This window comes from Choloepus didactylus, chromosome 7, assembly GCF_015220235.1.
Source record: "Choloepus didactylus isolate mChoDid1 chromosome 7, mChoDid1.pri, whole genome shotgun sequence".
NCBI lineage: Eukaryota > Metazoa > Chordata > Mammalia > Pilosa > Megalonychidae > Choloepus > Choloepus didactylus.
This window is the reverse complement of record NC_051313.1, coordinates 137691435-137707666: the sequence shown is the minus strand read 5'-3', so window position 1 is coordinate 137707666 and position 16232 is coordinate 137691435. Positions and strand designations below refer to the sequence as shown.

The window sequence follows — 16232 nt, the reverse complement described above, 5'->3', positions numbered from 1 at the left end:
ACTTTGCCGATGGGATTTAGGTTAAGGAACTCAAGAAGGTGAGCTTACCTTGATTATCTGGGTGTGCTTAATGTCATCACAATCGTTCTTATAGGGGAAAGACGGAGACTCAAAGAGTCAGAACAGGTCAGAGAAGAGACAGAGAAGGAGATGCGGTGACAGAAGCAGCTGAGGTTGGAGTGATGTGATCGCTGCCTGGGGCCATAAGTCAAGGAATGAAGGCTCTAGAAGCTGTCCAAGACAAGGAAATGGATACTCATCCAGAGCCGCCAGAAGGCAGGCAGCCCTGCAGCCACCTTTATTTTAGCCCAGTGAATCCCTTGTTGGCCTTCTGACCTCCAGGACTGTCAGATCATAAATTCGTATTGTTATATACATAGGGCTAGCCCTCTCATGAAGCAGTAACGAATGCATTTCCCCAATTAGAACATGTTTAAGTTAGGCTCTTTTGGTGGCGAGGATAAACAGTGCACCTCAAGCAATGAAGTGTTTATTCTAAGGAGATCTGTGTTCGGAAGCTTCAACACTTGGGAGAGAAGGACTTGGTGGGGAAGGGGCAGACTCTGGTCAGGGAGACTCAAGAAACCTCTGCAGGAGATCTCCTGGCTCTTGGCCTGATGTAGCCCCTCTTGGTGTGTCTGTCTCTCTCTTTCAGCTTGCTTCGTTTTTTCCATCTTCTCTGCAGTCTATTCTTTATTTCCTGGTCTCTATTTCTTCTCAGTTCCAACTCCCTCATAACTTTGTCCTGAAAATGATACCTCAGGGCCTCTCCTCTACCTCAGAGCATTCCTTTAGCTTTGGCCTTCTCTGTTACCTATTCTATTATTTTGGTATTTCTTAGCTCAAATTCTGGAGGGAGAACATGATGCACCCAGCTCAGCTTGTCATATCATGGGCCATATCATGGATTGCTGGCTAGCCTACCAGTGGACTGTCCTTAGAACAGTCAGCTGTGGCCAGAGGGTCAGAGTGATAGGGTGTGATGGTTAATTTTAAGTGTCCCCAAACTTGGCAAGGTTATGGTGTCCAGTTGTTTGGTTTATACTGTGGAGGAATTTTCTAGATGGGATTAATTTCTACAGTCTGTTGCTCTTAAGTAAAGATTACCCTTCATTACATAGGTAGGCCTCATCCAAGCAGTTGGAGGCCTTAAGAACAAAGAACTGAGGGTTCCAGAGATCAGAAGAATTTCTGCCTTAAGACTTCAACATCAGTTCTTACTGGAATTTCTAGCATGTGGCCTGCCCTACAGAATTTGGACTTGTCAGCCCTCACAACTGCATGAGCCAAGTCCTTATAGTAAATCTCTCTTTTTCTATGTATATATACATGCACATACACAGACACCCACATATATCCTGTTGGTTCTGTTTCTCTGGAGAACTCTGACTGACACATAGAGTGAGAGATGTGGCTGCCCAGGGGCTGTCTCTTTACTAGGGCATGGCTGCCTGCAAGGGTGTGGGGCCCTGATAGTTTTTCAAGCTAATCTAGGGCACAAATAATGGGCCTACAAAGTTTCTTCTCTTTTTTAATCAAGAGCATAGAGACATTTTCATATGCAATCTGTCCCTACTAAATTGGAAGGAGTCTTGGAAGGCATCCAGTTCAGCCACCTTCCCCCACTTGCTGACTGTCCAAACAAGAATGAATATCCATTTTCTGCCCCCCAGGGAGTCGGGATTTTGCAAGGCAGATAGCCTATAAGGTAATGTTTATGGTAGGGTTTGATCATGGGCACAAAAGGACAAACTAGGAAAGATCAGGATCTAGGAACAACAAAACGATGTGCCACTCCCTGTTTGAGGCATTTGAGCTATACCCGTGAACAAAACAGACACTGCCTTACACTTGGAGTTGACATTGTAAGAAGCAGAGGAGGACCTACAATGATAGTAAAAATCTCCTGGGTGAGGTTGGCTGGCCATTTGTTGAGGATCCAGTCATAGGTACCAGGGGGGAAGTCTGGACAAGCACATGGAGCATCAGAAGAGCTGAGCAAGAACCTGGCCTAGGGTGGAGTGGAATCAGCAGCAACAGGTCTCTGAGCTACTGACCTCAGGCCATCTCAATCCCTTCTCAAAGCCTGGAGTGGGACAGAGCTTGGAGCCACCACTACCAAGCCGGCTATGGTGACTAGACCATGCAAGGTAGAAATCTAGGCATGTCCTTCCAAGCAGACTGATCCTCGGGTGTCATTTGCATTTCGTGACCTAAGACCCACCTTGTGTCACTATTCCTGACAGTAGACAGACAAAGAGCAAGTCGAAATCTTTCATACAACAGCCTTCCAAATATTTAAAGATCCCTATCATAATACTTTGAGCAGGGATTTTTAATAAGTTATTAGCAGGAAGAGCTTCTCACTACTGCCCACCATTCTTTGATATGGATCTTCTGCTACAGCCCAATATGTAAAGCAGATAAAAGCAGACTGTTCCTTTTGAAACTGAGTTAAGGATCTGTTGTTCCATCCATTCCCTCTCAGCTTCCTATTTTTTGACAGCCCCTTGGGCATTTCTATGAATTATCAATGCAATTTGGAAACCACTTCCCCGAGCCTTCTCTTTTTTAGGCTAAATAGTTCTAGTTCCCTCCATGGCTCCTCAATGGACTTATAAACCTTCCAGAATATTCCTCAACCTAGTTACCTTTTCCCAGGTGAACTGCGCTTTATCAGCGACAATAAGCCGTCTGGCCAGGGCAACACAGACCATCACCTTCTCTGACCTGGAGGCCTGCGGCACCCTTGGGTACCTGTCTCCAGTTTGTATGTCAACCCTGCCATCTACGATTTTGGTGTTCATTAATTCAGTCCATAAACATTTATTGAGCACCAAATATGAGGCATTATACTAAGACCTGGGGCTAATAGGACAAATGAAACATAGTCCTGAATATCATGTCACAGGCAGTTGGGGAAGGTGGGACAGAGGGAAAGGAGAGTGTAGTGGAGGTTTGCTTGACTACAGTTTGGTAAGTGCCATAATTAGAGGTATATGAGGGTGCAGGGGAGCAGTTAATTCTCCTCGCAGGGGGCGGAGGTGGGGGTGGAGAGGACTTCTTCCCTACACATTTGCTTAACTGGCCTCTCATCTAGCCCGGCTTTTCATCCCTAGCTGTGTGGCCTAGATGTAAATCACATACCCCTACCCATCCCCACTTCAATTTTCTTTCACTTTAATATGAGGGAATTGAACTAGAATCTTTCCAAGGTCCCTTCATGCTCCACTCTACTTTTCCAACCCTTTTCTTTATCCACCTGTAGCCTGAAAACATTAATATGCTATATTGGTCAACAACAAAACAACAAACAAAAAAACTCAACCAAGATGGTCTGACTGTAATTGCTGACAGACAGACATAACCAGTCTTTCTTCTCTAAAGGAAGTAGATACCCTTTAGTGAGGTAGAGGCAGTCCCATAGAGACGAGAATAGTTCTGTTCCTAGCTCCCTAATCCGCATGGCCTATTTGCTTCCTTTTTGTTTGGTTATCCTTCCACACCAAATATGCTGCTGAATTTTAATGGCATCCTTTTCTATTTTTAGATAACTTTTAAGATATTCTTTCCCGTCCTGAGAACTGCGCACATTTGGAAATTGACTTTGAATTCAAGAGAGTGCTACTCATTGGGTACAAATTCTGTTTTGCTCCTCTTTCTAGAGGTAAGTGAACTGATCCCCCAACTAGAGGGCCTGATCATAGATGAGTCCCCTTGTCCCAAGACTCGCTATCCCAGAAGGGGAGGAAAACATTACTGTGCTGCTTTTGGCAGAGTCAATCTCACTGAAAAACAGGAAACTAAAAACTCCTTTCTTGTGCTACAGGATTGAGGATCAAATGAGTTAGTAGTATGGAAAATAGAGACAGCTTTATGGAAAAGGGTACTGTGTTGTATGGTGTATGTATTTTTATAGTATTATGCATGTTTGCCACAACATGGCTCTTTTTAAATAAATTTTCTTATTTTCTATACAAACTAGGAGTCTGATACTCAACACTATCTTGAAAGAATTTGTGCTGTATTAGAAAGAACACAACATTGAGAGTTAGTAGACCAGGCATTAATCCTGGCTTCACTAACTGTAACATACCATAGAAATACTGCTTGTTATTGTTACTGTTACTGATAGCTAGCAGTTTATTGAGTGCCTACCATGTGTTAAGGTAAATGCTACATGATCATTACTTTTAATGATCACTTTAAAAATTGTGATCACAATTTTTATCACTTTCGAAATCAGCAGGACCAATCATTTAACTTTAGTCTGAGCAATGACTTAGCCCAGGCGCCTCAATTTATAATTGAGTAAATTAAGGCCCCAAGAAAGGAAGTGCCTTTCCCGTACTGACAATGAGCCCCAAAGCTGACATGTTAACTTTGAAACTACACTGCTCCACATGAGCTCTGTTTCCTGGTCTCTTCTCCGTCACTGTGGGACCGATCGTCACCTCTGTGCATTCCGCTTCCAGAGATCACAGATCTCACCCCTTGGATGGAAGCCACGGACTCAAGTGGTGTTAAAAAAGGAAATCGCCTGGGTCTTGTCAAGGTCTTCTTTTGACTCTGGTTCCCCAGGTAGGGTAACTTGCATCCCACTTTTGCAAATTACAGTTTCTCAAAGGAAATGAGCACAATGCATCTGTTTCCCTTTATTGCCCTCTTGAGCCTCTTGTGTTGCTTTGCCAGTTTCCACTACAGTCTTCATAATAAGACCAACATTGACAGTTGAGACACTATATATATTCCAATAGTTTGAAGAATTCTGTCTCAAGATTCCTTGTATCAGGTGGGATACTGTGTGCTGCAAGGAACAGGAAAGGATCCCCAAACTCAGACTCAACTGCCTTAGATAAAAGGGAGATTTATCATCTCCTAAATCAAGAGGTCTGAAAGGAGGGGCATTTTGTGGTGGTCAGTTAAGAGACTCCATGATATCATCAAGGACCCAGGTTCTTTCCACCGTGTTGACCTACCAGTCTCTGCATATTACCCAGCTCCCTTCGTGGTTCCACAATGGCTACCGTAATTCCAGACATCCCATTCTCACATCTGCCAATGACCAGAGGCAGAAACAGGGACTCTCTCTTTTTTGTGTACGAGCAAAGAAACCCTTCGCAGGAATCACCTCCTGCTCATTGGCCACATGGAGTCATATGCTATGTCCTAAGTCCATCACTAGCAAGGGGAATGGAATGATTGTGATTGATTTAAACCAATTAACATTTGCCTCTAAAGAGATGAGAGGGGGCCAACCTTCCCTGAGTCACATGGTCTTGAAAAGGAATGTGGGTTCTTGAAGAACACTGAGGTTCTGATGGCAAGAGACCTCATCAGACTGCTTAGGGCCAGTGACCGTTAGGCCTCTTGATGTGCTACTAGCATACTGAAATCATTTTAAACAACATGCTCAAGCGTCTTTACATTATGTAATTTGTCATTTCTCTTTACGTAATCACACCCAAAGCCTCTCACAGAAAATTAAGACAATTTTGCTGTTAAACTAAAAAGAACATGATACTACTCAATGCCGGTAAGGATGTATTGATGGCACTGTAAACGAGAATCAATCTTTGGAAAGCAATTTGGTAATCTGTATTGAGACGCTAAAATATTCTTGGGACTAAGTGATTCCACTTCTGGATAGCTATTCTAAGGAATCAGTCCAAACTAAGGAAGAAAAAATTAACACAAAGATACTGATTCCAATATTATTTAAAGTAAGAAAAATTTGGCGACAACCAACTGGGAAGCATCATGGCATAGTGGGCGAGGCATTGACTTGGAACTGGGCAAATCTGAGAACTGGCTTTTGCTCCACCACCAACCTGGGGCAGAGCACTGAACTTCTCTGACCTTGTAACAGTAATACTACAGATGACTTACGGGATTATCTGAGGATTAAAGAAATTTCATACATAACCCTAGATACCTCGCAGACACTCAATTCAGTGGCACACATACACATACACACACATGATCCAAAACCAAGGAAATCAAGTTTATCCCTTATATAGACTTGGGCAGTCATTAAAAACTATGTTAATTAACACTCTGAGTCAGCAGAGTGTACTATTATTTACATGACAATAAATGGAAAACAGGGATAAAAATTACATCACTTTAACAAAATATCCTATGCAATGAAAAAAAAAAACCATACCAATATGCTAACATTGAGCTATGTGTTTGGCTTAGTAGGATTATGGATAATTTTCCCTCATTTGTTTTGGTATGGTGATGATATTACCTTTATAAAGAATGTAATTTTTAAAAACCCAGACTTCTTAAAAAAAAAGCCTAACTGGGATGATTCTTCAATATTTCCTTCTTACTTTTTTTCCTATGAAAACATCTGAGGAAAATTATTCCATATCTTTTTGGTGATCCGGTGTAGATTTATCCAAGATTAAGCTTTGTTTTGTCATGACACATTGCCCTTTTCTTAATCATTTGGTGTATTTTCACATTTTTTTAAAGGAAGATTTTCTTCTGCCATTCCCCCTTTTCTTTGCTTATCTTAGCTTTCTTTGTGCACAGTGGCCTCATTTTGTTAGTGTAATTTCCCTCCCCCCGACATTCTTCTGTCAATATTTTCTGTTGGCCTCTCCTTGGTTCTCCATACCTATTTTGTCTCTTAAATTGCCTTACATTGATTTTACGCCTCACTGTCTTCTTCATGTTTTAGTTTTCACAATTGCCCATCAATCTTGTCCATGTTGAAGGCTAAGAAGGACTTTCTGTTTATTAATTATTTGTCTTACCTTCACCTGTTCTTCTCCTGTCTAAAAAATTACTTATCTCTACACATCTTTAGAAAGAATATTGAGACACTCTCACAATTGATGGGAAAGCTGAAAAAACAAGGTCAGAAAGCTGGTAAGACCCAAGGGAAGCTAAGTAGCTTCAAGGTCAGGCCTTAGAAACAGTCTGGTTAGGATGCTGCCACAAGCATAACATTGTCCCTGAAAATGGATTTCAAGCTGTTCCTGTGCTTTATGTACTCATCTGAGAATCTAAGTCTGGGGCTGGAGCTTCTGATGGACTGCACTTACATCATGTGTCCACACCTTCGCTACCATGGGTGGGGAGAAGGCTGTGCACCCTTTGGCATCCATGGTGAGAAACTGGGCCACTGAGACTCATGCAAAGGAGGGTCCCCATATAGGAAGAAAGTACAGATCCTGGGCAGTAAAAACAAACAAACAAACAAACAGAGCAAACAGAAAAAACCAATGTCCTCTGTACATTCTCAGGACCCTAAGGTCCATAAAGCACATAGCCCTGACTTTATAAAGGCATTCCTCATTTTATCGTGCTTCACTTTACTGCAATTTGCAGATATTGCATTTTTTACAAATTGAAGGTTTGTGGCAACCTTGCATCAAGTAAGTTTATTTGCACCATTTTCCCAACAGCATATGCTCATTTCATGTCTCTGTAACATTTCGGTAATTCTTGTAATATTTCAAGCTTTTTCATTATTCCCATATCTGTTATGGTAATCTGTGATCACTGATCTTTGATGTTACTATTGCAATTGTTTTGGAGAGCCATGAATCGCGCCCATATAAGATGGCGAACTTAATTGATAAAAGTTGTGTGTGTTCTGACTGCTCCACCAACCAGCTGTTCTCCAGTCCACTTCCCTCTCCTTGGGCCTACTTATCCCTGAGACACAACAATATTGAAATTAAGCTAATTAATAAATCTACAATGGGCCTGTAAGTGTTCAACTGAAAGGAAGAGTCACATGTCTCTCACTTTAAATCAAAAATTAGAAATGATTGAGCTTAGTAAGGAAGGCAGGTAGAAAGCGGAGCTAGGCTGAAAGCTAGGCCTCTTGCATCAAACAGCTAGCCAAATTGTGAATGCAAAGGAAAAGTTCTTGAAGGAAATTAAAAGTGCTAATCCAGTGAATATATGAATGATAAAAAAGTGAAACAGCCTTATTGCTGAAATGGAGAAAGGTTTAGTGGTCTGGATAGAAGATCAAACCAGACAAAATATTCCCTTAAGCCAAAGCCTAATGGAGAGCAAGGCCCTAACTGGCTTCACAGCCAAATGCTGATCATGGCTTTTTATGAGGAACTTAGAATCACTGGAGGGCTGGCTCTGAGGTCTGCCATTGTTCCAACCAGTCCCGGGACAAAGGGGGCTGAGGAGACTTAAACCTGCTAAGCTTCCACAGGGTTGCATTTGTTGGGTGGGTCAAGAAAACGCAGCTTTGGGATCCACGGAAAAAGCTTCAGGTGCCCCTGTGATCCCCTCCCCAGGGCAGTTTGGAACTGTTCTGGACCCCCTTCACAAGGGGGTCCCTGGCCTTCTTCCAGATGTGAAAGAGTGACTTGGGAAACTCCTCTTTGGCTTGTCCCCCCCTTTGCAGAATTTGGCCTCCAGGTGTAAGTAGTTGAGACAATGAAAGGAGTGTAAAAAACTGTTGAGGTGGGTAGCCTGGGACAAAGGCTTGCCTGCTTTAAACACCTGGGAGAGGGAGGTTTCTCTTCCCAGGAAATAGAGGGGACAAACAAACTCCTGTTAAAGAGATACCCCAGAACAACTAACAAGCACAATCCAGGATAAGACACAAGCCCAGAAAAGACAGGGAGGGCCTCACACTTAGCATTTGCATTGGTCAGACTTTCCCCGTAGGAGGGCTGGCACTCAAGAAAATCTCTGTCTTATCGCCAGCTGGTTACAAAATCAAGAAACAGACATCTCAAAGAATAAGTCCCAGAATTAACATTTTAAAATATTAAAATGTACAGTATGCAACAAAAGAGTACAAGACAAACAAAGAAACAGGACATGATGGCCCATCCAAAGGAAGAGAATTAAAAACCCAGAAAACACCAACAAAGAAGACCAGAAAACATACCAAAGGCTTTTTTTAAATTATCTTAAAAATGCTCCAGAAGTTGAAGGAAAATACAGAGGAAGAACTAAAGGATATCAGGAAAACAATAAATGATCAAGACGAGAATCTCAGTAAATAGGAATTTTAAAAAGGAACCAAACAGTTGAAGACCACAATAACTGAAATGTAAATTTCCAGGAGGGTTTCAACAGCAGACTGGAGCTGACAGAAGAAAGAATCAGTGAACTCGAAGACAAGACAATTGAAATGAGTCAGACTGACGAGCAGAAAGAAAAAAGAATCATAAAAAATCCAAAAGTAAGATGGGACAATTATAAATATATATGAAAGATGTAACAATTATAAATATATATGCACCTAATAGCAGAGCCCCAAAATATATGAAGCAAATACTGATGGATCTAAAGAGAGACATTGATGGTTCTACATTAATAGTAGGAGACTTTATTATACAACTTTCAATAATGAATAGAACTTCAAGACAAAAAATACAAGACTGGGAATCACATTTAAACCAACTAGACCTAAGAGATATATATAGAACTCTTCATCCAACAACAAAAGAACACATATTCTTCTCAAGTACACATAGATAATTTTCCAGGATTGACTTTATCTTAGGTCACAAAACAAGTCTCAGTAAATTAAAAAATATTGAAATCATACAATGCATATTCTCCAACCACAATGGAATAAACCCAGAAATCAGTAACAGAGGTAAAAATGGAAAATTCACAAATATGTGGAAATTAAACAACATACTCTTAAAAAACCAATGAGTTAAAGAGGAAATCACAGGGGAATTGGAAAATATCTTGAGGTAAATGAAAATGAAAATTCAGTAAGCCAAATCTTATGGGATGCAGCAAGGGCAGTGCTGAGAGGGAAATTTATAGCTATAAATGCTTACATTAAGAAAGAGACCTAAACTCAAAACTGGAAGAACCTGAAAAAGAAGAGCAAACTAAAAACCCAAAGGAAGCAGAAGGAAGGAAATAACAAAGACTAGAGTGGAGAGAGAGAACAAGAACAACAAAAATAGAATTAAAAAAAAAAAGATTGGTTCTTTGAAAAGATCAATAAAACTGACAAATCTTTCACTAGACTGATGGGGTGGGGAGGACACAAATCATGAAAATCAGAAATGAAAAGGAGGACATTACTACTGACCCACTGAAATAAAAAGGCCTATAAGAGATATTATGAACAACAGAACACCAATAAATTAGATAACCTAGATGAAAAAGACAAATTCATCTACGAACTACCTATACTGACTCAAGAAGAAATAGAAGATCTCAACAAATCAATAACAGTAAAGAGATTGAGTCAGTAATCAAAAAACCTCCCAATAAAGCCAGGAGCAGATAGTTTCACAGGAGAATTCTACCAAACATTCCAAGAAGAATTAACACCAATCCTGCTTAAACACTTCCAAAAAACTGAAGAGGAGGGACCACTCCCTACTTCATTCTATGAGGCCAAGTCACCCTCATACCAAAACCAAATAAAGAAACCACAAGAAAAGAAAATTGCAGACCAGTATCTCTTACGAATATAGATGCAAAAATCCTCAACAAAATGCTAGCAAATTGAATCCAACAGCACCTTAAAAGAGATTGTACACCATGATTCAGTGGGATTTATCCCTGGTATGCAAAGGTGGTTCAACATAAGAAAATCAATTAATGTAGTACACCACATTAACAGAATGAAGGAAAAAATCTGACCTGATCATCTCAACTGATGCACAAAAGGCATCTGACAAAAACCAGCACCACTTCTTGATAAAAGCATTTAGAAAGCTAGGAATGGAAGGAAACTTCCTCAACATTATAAAGGGCATATATGAAAAGTCCACAACTATCATCCTACTTAATGGTGAAAGACTGAAAACTTTTCCTCTAAGACCAGGAACAAGACAAGGATGTCCACTGTCATTCAACATTGTACTGGAAGTTCTAACCAGAGCAGTCAGGCAAGAGGAAGAAATAAAAGGCATCCAAATTGGAAAGGAAGAAGTAAAACTTTCCCTATTTGCAGATGACATGACCCTATATACAGAAAATCCTGAAAAATCCACAAGAAAATTCCCAGAGCTAATAAATAAATTAAACAAAGTTAGCAGGGTACAATTATCAATAGCCCTAAATCAGTAGTGTTTCTACTCATAAGCCATGAACAACTGGAAGAAGAGATCAAGAAAAAAATTCCTTTACAATAGCAACTAAAAGAATAAAATACGTAGCAATAAATCTAATCCAGGATTTAAAGGACTTGTACACAGAAAACTACAAAATATTGATAAAAGATATCAAAGAAGACCCCCAATAGATGGAAGGCCATTCTGTGTTAAATTTCTAGATTAAGTCATCAAAATTAAACACCTTTAGGTCTTGAAGGCCTTTATCATGACAACCTAGACAATGGAAGGAAATACTTGAAAATCATGTCTGATAAGGGTTTAATAGCCAGAATCTAAAAAGAAATCCTTCAACTTAACAACAAAAAGACAAAGAACCCAATTAAAAAATGGGCAAAAAGCCTGACTAGACATTTCTCCAATAAGCACATGAGAAGATGCTCAAAATCATTAGCTATTAGGGAAATGCAAATATAAACCACAGTGAGATACTATTTCACACCTATTAGAATGGCTAATATTAAAAAAAAAATAGAAAATTACAAATGTTGGAGCGGATGTGGAGAAATAGGAAAACCCATTCCACTGTGGTAGACGGTTTGGTTCCTCAGAAAGTTAGGTATAGAATTACCGTATGACCTGGCAATCCTACTACTTTGTATATACCCCAAAGAATTAAAAGCAGGGGTTCAAACAGATATTTGCATACCAATGTTCATAGCAGCATTATTCACAACTGCCAAAAGATGGAAGCAACCCAAGTGTCTATCAACCAATGAATGGAAAAAAAAAAAATGTGGTAGGAAGAAGGGGCCAGACTTCGAGTGACAGCAACGCAAGATGGCAGCCACAACGAGCTTGGACAATTTATGAAAACCGCATATACAGCCTTAAAATAGAATGCAGACCTAAATACCCAGAAGCACCCCCCTTTGTAAGATTTGTGACAAAAATTAATATGAATGGAGTTAATAGTTCTAATGGAGCGGTGGACCCAAGAGCCATATCAGTGCTAGCAACATGGCAGAATTCATATAGCATCAAAGTTGTCCTGTAAGAACTTTGGTGCCTAATGATGTCTAAAGAAAATATGAAACTCCCTCAGTCACCTGAAGGACAGTGTTTCAGCAATTAATCAAAAAGAAAAACCACAGGTCCTCCCCCACCCCATTCAATTTAAGCAGTCTTCATTTTCCACAGTAGTAAATTTTCTAGATAAGTCTTGTAGACCTCAAAGTACTGGAAAGGAAGCTCCCCTTCAAAGGCATTTTATCCTAAGATACTGTAAATGATATTAATTTTTGTCCATTTGAAATATATAAGTTGTGCTATAACAAAAAAAAGTAGTATATACATATAATGGAATATTGTCCAGCCATAAAAAGTAATGAAGTTCTGATACATGCAACAACATAGTTGAACCTTGAAGACATCATGTTGAGTGAAATAAGCCAGACACAAAAGACAAATATTGTATGATGACACTGACATGAAATAATTAAAATAAGCAAACTCACTGAGTCAGAATCTAGAATATGGGTTACCAGGGGGTGGGGTGGGGCCAGGGAATAAGCGGTTAAGGCTTAAAATGTACAGAGCTTCTATTTAAAATAATGGAAATGCTTTGGTAATGGATGATAGTGACGGTAGCACAACATTGTGAATGTAATTAACAGCACTGAAATATATATCTGAGCATGGTTAGAAGGGGAAATATTAGGTTGTATATATAGTAATAGAATAAAATTAAAAAAAAATCCATAGCAATGCACTGTACTGTAAACCCTATGGTAAATCATGCAATATAGTTAATAGTACTATTATTTAAAAATTGCTTTCATAAATTGCAACAAAGGTACTATACCAATGACAACTTTTAATAATAAATTGATGTACAAGAATCCTGTATTTAATGCATGGTTGTTCTGTGTGCCAGTTTGAATGTATTGTGTCCCCCAAATGCCATTATCTTTGTGGTCTTGTGTGGGGCAGAAGTTTTTGGTGCTGGTTGGATTTGCTTGGAATGTGCCCCACCCAGCTGTGGGAGATGATTCTGATGAGATGTTCCCATGGAGGCGTGGCCCCGCCCATTTGGGGTGGGCCTTGATCGGTGGAGCTATATAAATGAGCTAACTTGGGGGGAGAAAAACGAGTGCAGCTGGGAGTGATGTTTTGAAGAGAAGCAAGCTTGCTAGAGAGGAACGTCCTGGGAGAAAGCCGTTTTGAGGCCGGAGCTTTGGAGCAGACACCAGCTGCCTTCCCAGCTAACAACAGTTTTCTGGACGCCATTGGCCATCCTCCAGTGAAGGTACCCGATTGCTGAGGTGTTACCTTGGACGCTTTGTGGCCTTAAGACTGTAACTGTGTAGTGAAATAAACCCCCATTTTATAAAAGCCTATCCATCTCTGGTGTTTTGCATTCTGCAGCATTAGCAAACTAGGACATTCTGTAAAGCCCCAATTTTAATACTACTAATACTAATAATAATAGACTTCAGTGGAGGAAGCTAACAGCAGATGAGGTGGAAATAGCAAGAGAACTAAAATTAGAAGTGGACCCTGAAGATGTGACTAAATTGCAGCAATCCCATGATAAAACTTGAATGAATCAAGGGTTGCTTCTTATGCTTGAGCAAAGAAAGTGGTTTCTTGGGATTGAATGTACTACTGGTGAAGATGCTGTAAACATTGTTGAAATGACCACAAAGGATTTAGAATATTATATCAACTTAGTTGATAAAGCAATGGCAGAGTTAGAGAGGATTGACTCCAATTATGAAAGAAGTTCTGTGGGTAAATGCTATCAAACAGCACAGCATGCTACAGAGAAATATTTCACGAAAGGAAGAGTCAATCAATCCAGCAAACTTCATTGTTATCTTATTTTAAGAAATTGCCACAGCCACCCCAACCTTCAGCAACCACCACCCTGATCAGTCAGCAGCCATCAACATCGAGGCAAGTCCCTCTCTCCACCTGCAAAAAGTTTATGATTTGCTGAAGGCTCAGATGATGGTTAGCATTTTTTCACAACAAACTGTTTTAAAATTAAAGCACATACTTTTTTTTAGACATGATACTATTTCACACTTAATTTACTACTGTATAGTGTAGACATAACTTTTGTATGCACTGGGAAACCAAAAAATACGTGTGACTTGCTTATTTGCCATATTTGCTTCACTGCGGTGGTCTGGAACCAAACCTGCAATATATCTATGGGGTTATCCTGCATTATCCTATATTATCAGTACCTTCTCCCAAAGAGAAGTCATCCGTGCAGCTTTTTCCTATGCTTCTTCATAAGGTCTTTAGCTCTGGGATGGTAGTGGAGGTAAGATTACATCTTCTACCCTCCTCTTATGGCTATACTGACCTTGCTTCATGTAGAATTTTATGTATCTCTCTCCACAAATGCAGCTTTTTCTGTAATAGTCATGATTCTCAACAAGCATGTCTATCTCCTTCCTGTCCTTCCCTGCCCACCCCCCACACACCCAGGCCAACATACACACCACAGCACAAACTCTAAATAATTCTATTTTCCCATTAGTCTACAGCTCCCTCAGGATGACCTGGCACATGTAAGACGTTTAATAAATACTAGCTGAATGAATGAAAGAACGAATGTTGCTTCTTTCTGTATTTTTTGTTCAGTGTCTTAAAGCAAACATATGGCTTATATTTTCTGGTATCATCAGCAGTAAATTTTCTTCTTGGTAAAGGATGCACATTAACTGTCTAACTGGAAATGATTCATTTTTGTAGCATTGTAAAATATTTTTAATAATATTGTCTCAAATCATATATGACTCTTTGTTGAGCCACATCCCAATTATGGTTCAGAAAAAGTAATTACTCTCAGAGATATCATACTCTTCTCTAAATGCTATAAGGAAAGAAGAAAGGAACCTCACTGAAAATTTTTTCTTTCAAAGAAAAACTTTTCAGGTATTAAGTATCTTTCTCCTAGTAACTTGTCTATTTTTTGAGCACAAATGTAGAAGAGTGGAGATGTGAGCTTATACTGAGGCCAGGCCCACAGTTGGGATTCAGGCTTTTCACTTACTGTCTTGCAGCCCCATGAGGGACGTTCCACTTTATGGGGATTGCCATTCAATTGTTGTCAAGAGCTTGGTTGTGGAAATAATGCTTGTGTGATCTGACCTGAAGGATGCCATGGGGTCCACTTCTCAACCAAGTAATTATCCACCTATCATACCGAGCAACATTGTTTTTGACAAATTTTTATAATGATCCCTTTTACTATCCTAAAATGAAATCCATGTGGAATATAAACTATCTACACACATCATTTTTAAATACACCAATATAACATTTTAACTAGAATATGAAGAAGACATAACAGGAGATTACTTTATACTGCAATGTTATGCATTTCAATAAGTAGTATTAAATGCTCTGCACAGCCACTCTAGAAGACAAAATGAAGTAGTCAGATGCTTGCACCTGTGAGCATGAATGTGCTATCAACACAGATGGGAACAGGTGTGTTGAACATGGAATGGTGAACAACTTTTGGTCAAGTACCAAGCAAAACTAAGTAAAAACTTGCCTTGATTCAAATAGCAGACACATTCCTGAAAAATTTATTGATTTAAAACTATGCTAAAAAATATTCTGGGATTTTATCTAAAAATGGAGTGTTTACAGTCAGAAAATTAGAAATTTTTTTCCTCTATTTTTTATTATAAAAACTTTCAAATACATAGAAATGTTGAAAGAATAGTAAAAGGAACACCCCCTTTATTTTGAACCATTTGAAAGGAGTTGTAGATATGACATTTCACTTCAGAATGTAGCTTCTAAGAATAAGGACATTTTCCTAAATATTTGCAATACCATTATCACACCTAGGGATATTAACAATTCATAATATCATCTAATATCTAGGCCATACACAAATCTCTCCAATTGACTCAACCATTTACTTTTATAGCTATGATTTTTTAAATTAAATTGTTTTATTGAAATATATTCACATACCATACAATCATCCATGGTGTACACTCAACCGTTCACATTACCATCATATAGTTATACATTCATCACCCCAATAGATTTTTGAACAGTTTCCTTACACCAGAAAGAATAAGAAATAAAAGTAAAAAAGAACACCCAAATCACCCCCCTCATCCCATCCTATTTTTCATTTAGATTTTGTCCCCATTTTTCTACTCATCCATC

At 39.3% G+C, this 16232-nt stretch overlaps 1 pseudogene; it reads left to right on the top strand.

Annotated features, from left to right (window-relative positions):
- The first annotated feature begins 4403 nt into the window (after positions 1 to 4403).
- LOC119540830 lies at positions 4404 to 12159 on the top strand (annotated as a pseudogene).
- The last annotated feature ends 4073 nt before the right edge of the window (positions 12160 to 16232 follow it).